General features: G+C 42.7%; 1 protein-coding gene across 1 annotated transcript in view; it reads left to right on the top strand.

Moving 5' to 3' along the window:
- Positions 1-3,961: 3,961 nt before the first annotated feature.
- Positions 3,962-6,242, top strand: part of mbnl2 (muscleblind-like splicing regulator 2) — a gene marked incomplete at its 3' end in the record, with an annotated part of 48,068 nt that continues 45,787 nt past the window's right edge. The window contains 1 exon segment of the mRNA XM_014018561.1: positions 3,962-4,242.

The following is a 6,242-nucleotide window of genomic DNA, read 5'->3' as shown; positions in this document are numbered from 1 at the left end:
TCAGCTGCTGTTTATCTATTATTTTCAATGGAGGCTGTGAGCTGTTGTCCTGTTTGGTCTGTTTCTGCTCCTCCATGCTGTCACAGACACTACCAGTGGATGGGATGGGCGGGGCTCAGTCTAGTTCAAGTATATGGGCAGTCCAAATATATCCTCACCAGGTAAGATATTAACTGTGTAAAACTGTTACATTGAACTAAATTTCAAAACATTTGAATGCGTTTTTTACAGCTTCCTTATGAATAGCATGGCGCAGAAGAGCATGTTATAGGATTTTTCTATTTTTAATTTTGTTTACAACAGAATAAAATACAGCATGTTTTATCAGACGTCTTCGGTGGGTTCATTTTGAGGATTTGGGGCTACATTGACAGGCAGACCGGCTCTGGTTCATAAATCAGTGACCACATCTTCCCCMTCAGGGAGATTCACTGTTGTTACCGCGGTAACAGGCACCCCTCGCTCCTCCCATTCTCTTTTTGGGCTGTACCACCTTTCTTACGGGGGACAGGATGTWTTTACAAGTCGAATACAAGTGCACTTTCAAGTTAAAATTACAACATTTATCAATAGATTATATAAAATAAACAGTTGTATTACTTACAACTTTATTTTTAAGAAGTTGAAAACAAATGCGATGTGATTCTTCAGACAATGTTACAAACACCCCCACAGCGGTGAAAGGTTAGCGAGTCCTCTAACTGTCAAAATCGCTTGTTGCTTCCAACCTTAGCCTTAAAAGTAGTTAGCGAGCTAGCATGTAGGCGCTTAGGCAGAATCTGGTTCTAAAGCTAAAATACTTGTTTTTCTAAGTTTGCTGTTGAAAAGAAAATAGTGACAAGTGTTCACTGTGATTGTTTTCTGCCGTCCCGTGCCGGTCTGTTGGTGCAACGTCGGAGACAGCGGGTCTGGATGGGACAGGTTCGACACCAGGTAAGCTCCTCCAGGTAGTTAGCCTAGGCTAGCGCTAACGCTTTGCTCTCGTGCTTGTTTGCATCAATGCGGCGTTATATTTAATGGTTAAAAAAGTTTGTTAAGATAGGAGGGGGGTGGCTAAATTGTGACCCGGAAAGCATGATTCATCACGGGCTTGTGTGTTCTGCTAGCTCCCAGTCACTGTGGAGAACACGGCGAATGAAAACAAGTGAAATGTGTCGCGCGAAATCAAGAGTTCACCTGCATGCAGCGTCGCTGTTTCCTCCATGGTATGGCAGGCCGTTGTATCATATAATCAAACACAGTCATTAGTTGTCAAGGAAATCTTTTTTTTTTCTAGACCAAATAACATAGAGTCAAAGCCATAATCGAAGCTCACCAAATAGCATCTTTACTTGTAATAATTTAATTTAAAAGCTGAGATTGTAATAAAAATAGGTTTATGGAATGTTACTAGTCATTTTTTGTAAACCATTTTTTGCTATGGTATTGCATTTTTGGTGCAACTTAAAATGCCTTATATACATGTAATTATTTGTCTGATTATTGGTGTATAAAATAGCATTTTAACTGAATGCTATTAATATCTAAATATCTATATTATTTAAAATATAACAAGTAACCATGGATCTTCTGATTTTTATATTTATATAAATATATTTTAAGTTAACTAAGCAGAGTGGTAGAATGGTCTTTGAAAATTCTTTTATGCAATAAATTGGCTTGCCATATTTTGTAACTAGTTTCAGTGTCTTCTCTGTTACTGTCGAGATCCAGAACTTAGTAAAATGAGGGGGAGTCTCCCACCATTGTATGGTCAGATAAATGTTATTCTTGAATTTTTAGATTAAAATGTAAATTTCTACGTAAAAATATCCTTACACATCAAATGTTTGTATGGCTTTGACCTTGTAAAAAAACTGAGAAGTTTTATTTCAGTGTTACAAACATTTTACAAACAACTCATTTTCAATGATGTGCATGTCAGAGTCTTGTCAGAATGTTTTTTTTTTAAAACAAAAAGCTAAAAATAGATGAATGCAGCAGCTTTTTCATTGATCTGTCTTCACAGAGTCCTTGTTTTATTTTTTATTTTTTTGCCTCCAGCACTCGCCTCGTTCTGGGGCAAAACAATCTTACCTGTCAGCCCTGTTTTGGGCGCACTCTGGTCCTGTTTGCAACTTGCACGTGACACTGGAGCCTCTGTGGGCCACAGAATCCTAAATCAGGCTAAGTGTGATGGAGCCGAGCCGTTTGGGGTCAAACAGGACGGGGATAACAGGAGGGGAGGGGAACAACATGTGGGAAGGAAGTAGCTTAGCTTGTTTGTTCTTTGGGCTTTTTTGTTTGTTGTTCCTCTCGAACAAATGTTTTCAGAGGGCAGGAAGTCTGATGTAGGATGTCTTTATGGTTACTGACAGTTATTTTGTAACTAAGGAGTCGATTGTATTGTATGTGTATTTTTATTATTATTATTATTATTATTATTATTATTATTATTATTATTATTATTATTATTATTATTATTATTATTATTATTATTATTATTATTATTATTATTATTATTATTATTATTATTATTCAGCCAAATATATAGATACTGATTTAAAATTTGATGTGGCCCCTACTCCGGAGAAATTTTGGGTGATATACTTTTGCACCGTTTTTCAACTCTTAAAGTGTTTTTTTTTTTTTTTGCTTTAACTCCATGAATCTGTGCACATGACACAATCTGGTGAGACTACGTTCACTCTGGTGTAAGGTAACTCCTCCATTTCACAAAAGCTGACACCCTCCTCCTCCTCCTCCTTTTTTTATGCATAGTGCTCGTCTGTTATTTTCCTACAGGTGCCCCCACTGTTTGAGGTGACGTCACCGTTATTTGCAGAGCTAGACACTTATCCATTAGAGAGAGAGATAAACTGTCCCTAACCCTCCATCACCCCCCCCCCCCAAAAAAAAAAAAAAACACTCAGCAGGTGAATTTGCAGATGTGGCATCAGATAAAATGTAGCTACTAAAGCGAAATGAAGACAGCAGGCAGGTTTGTTTATCGACCAAACAACACGCTTATCCTCACCGATGACAACGAAACACCCAGGCTGCCGCGTCATCCCCAACCTTTGTATCGAGAGAGAGAGAGAGAGAGAGGGGAGCAAGAGGCGAGACAGGCGCTACAGCTGTTCCATTGAGTCTGGATGGAAAAGTCATGAAGCCGGCTCTCTGACTCATCAGTTCTGTGACGCTCTGGTTTTCACGGCTCATGTGATGCTGACCCGCCTGTCATCAGCCGGGCAGAGGGGGAAGGATGACAGACAGTCAATCACGCCAAATTCAGTTTCAACAACAGAAACATCTTCCAGTGTGTTAAAGTGAAGACTGAAGTAGAGTTACAGAGCTGTGGGTAAAAGATGTGCGGGATGAAGAGAAGTCAGGAGAGGACACGAGAGAGGTGCTGATGAGAGTGGAGGGGGGTGGGGTGTTGCAGTGGGTGAGTTTAGAGGACGGATGCTGAGAGGAGGTAAAGGAGAAACGGGAGGTGGAGGGAGGGAGGGAGTGGGGGGAGAGCAGGTGTAGTGCTACGGTTTCCTGTGGGGGGGATGGTGGTAAATGTGATGATAGAACACAGACAAGGACAGGGCTGATCTCCAATATGCAGCTGCGGCAACGCTTTCCTCATGACATTCACTGTTTTCTTTTTTTCTTTTTAATTTCTCTTGAGTTTTTGTGATATCCTTCAGTTTAGATACATTTGGCTCAGGTTGCACAACGATAAGTGAAGTGACACCTCGTTTAGAAAGGCGTGAAATTGGGGAAATACCTCTTATGATCTGCATGCAGGGCTTGTTACTGTAAGCGCAGAATTTGTTCTGTCAGTCATCTGTTCAGTTCCAATCCAGAGGCAGAGAGAGGAGCTGCTGGGATTCCATTGGCTGGAGCCGTTCAGGGGACGGGGCTTGCCACAGGCTGGTGGGCAGGAAGGGGCTGGCTTCAGGACGGGGGGGTGGACGTYGGCTGGAAGTGTTACAGCCAAATAGTTTGAGTAGGCACTCTTCTGCTTCCTGCCTGCCCGCCTGTCTTGTTCGCTTGCTCTGCAGCTGAGAGAGAGAGAGAGGGGGGCGCTGAGAGAAAATCCCTGTTTAGGCATGGACCTCTGGCTGCAGCTCTCAGCAGCTCTGTGAGGAATGACAACAGCTCACATGGTCATTTACTGAGGGGAGAGACGCACCGTAGCTCAGCAGGCGCAGAGGCGACGAGCGCCTCCCATGTTCCGGGACAGGACAGAAAAGCTCCGGGTGAAACGAGGTGGGACACTAAACTGCCATAACCAACGAGCAAGGGCTCATTCTCCTTTCTCTCCACAGATTCTTTCAGGAGTTTTCACTGCAGTGTTGCTGCATACCAGTCTGGGTGGGGAGGGAGTTGACGGAATGTTTTTATCAGTGGGAGACAGAAACAACGAGAAGGAAAATAAGTAAAAAATAAATAAAAAGTGGGGGAATATGGGGAGAGTGGGCTAACTGCTTGAAGCCACGCAGTAACTACCTCCACTGCAGTTTCCGGTCCTTGAAATAGACTTTTTCTTTCAACTCCTTTGGGAAATGACATTATCTTCCTAACCGGAACTCTTTATTTCTCTTTGAGCTTGTCATCTGTGTAAATTTTTTACCAATTTTTTTCTTGCAACTCTAGTAATAGGATCCATGGATGAGAAAAGGTTGTTCGTCCAGAACAGGATGTGATGTTTCTGCTGGAAAACCTTACAGATCTAATAAGACTTGCATGATAATTAACCTTTCTGAGTTAGACGGGGCAGGATCTCTAGCTTTCTGTCTGTCTGTCGCCGTCTGTCTGGATTTAGATTGGCCGCTGGGCGCTGAGCCCCGCTTTGGTCAACCAGTGGACATCGTGGCCTGCTTAGAAAAGGCCAGGGTGGTGTCACGCGTCTGGCCGTGGATCAAGGGGAAGTGGGTGTCTTCTGAAATGGAACAACAGTCCAGCCCTTCCTGTTGAAAATAGAACGGATCAAATCCCAGACCAGTGCGCAGTTCCCACTGGAGAGTTRGGAATAAGAGCTTTTTAGTTTAGTAAAAGTTTTATTGAGTGGAGCTCAAAGCAGTTTCTAGAGTTTTTACCTTTCATAAAGCTGGGATACCCTGATCACTGTTATGTGACTGGAAATACTCACCTCTGGCTTACAGCTGCACTATATAATTATGAATCTGAAGAGTTGCTTAGAAAAACAGATCCATTTACCAAGTGTAGGAGGTGACRTCATTCAAATAAGCTGGAAATATTTTCAGCATTTTCTCAAAGTGCATATTAAAATGTCCTCTCAAAGCAGAACACTGATGAGGAGMGGAAAGCCCAGTCCTCTGGGCTATTTGGGTCACGGCGGTTAAGCTAAGGCTATTATGACATGGGGCACACCTACCTGCTGACTCTGTAAAATGCCTCCCAACGGTAGCTTACTGCTGGTTTAGGCTCTGCTCAGCTCCCTCACCCGGCCTTGTTGCTAATGGTTCAGTAAAAATGAAGCTCAAAACATCTGTAGCTTTAAGATTCCCGTTTACTTCTATAGATTATGTTTGTGAAGTGACCAAGGTGGACTGAAAATCTAAGTATTTGAAAGGGGCTACCTGTCAGTGAACTTGTCTGGTTCTGTCCAGGAGATATAAGTTATAACTGGTTTATTAGGTTCCCATTACATCCACAATAGGTCCCTCTCTCCACAGCCTTCAAAAACATTGACCACTCGTTCCCTCTTTGCCATGCAAACGACTACAAACATGGTTTGCAGCATGAAAATGGTAATAAATGGAAAGGAAAGTTTCCAGGAATCCTTCTCTACTCGCTGTCATGTTTTTTCTTCTTTACTCTGTTTTGGATGGAAGCTGTTTGCCGACGCCACGTTAAATGTTTTCACCAGGCGTACTGGTAGTTTATCATTTCTCCTGAGCAAAGATAAACTGTGCAGAGCAGCCAGACTGCACAGATACCAGACTAATGGGTTGCATACGTGGTATTCAGAGGTCAAGCCAATGACTTTCACTCGAGACACCCCGGTCCTGCTGACTCCCATTCAGTTGAGCAGACTGACCGAGATAATGCCCCCCACTCCCACCCCCACCCCCACCAGGTGGCCTTTGTAAGCGTCAGTAATCCTCGTACCCCAGTGCTTTTCTTCAAATCTCTATCCTGCTTCASTGGGTCATCCTGTCTGTCCACGACAGAGCCTGGTCAAAGTCCTCCTTGTATAATGCTCAACACTATTAGAATTACAAATGTTACAAATGGTATCATTA

This window comes from Austrofundulus limnaeus, unplaced genomic scaffold (assembly GCF_001266775.1).
Source record: "Austrofundulus limnaeus strain Quisiro unplaced genomic scaffold, Austrofundulus_limnaeus-1.0 Scaffold195, whole genome shotgun sequence".
Taxonomy (NCBI): domain Eukaryota; kingdom Metazoa; phylum Chordata; class Actinopteri; order Cyprinodontiformes; family Rivulidae; genus Austrofundulus; species Austrofundulus limnaeus.
This window is presented reverse-complemented; position numbering and strand designations above follow the sequence as displayed.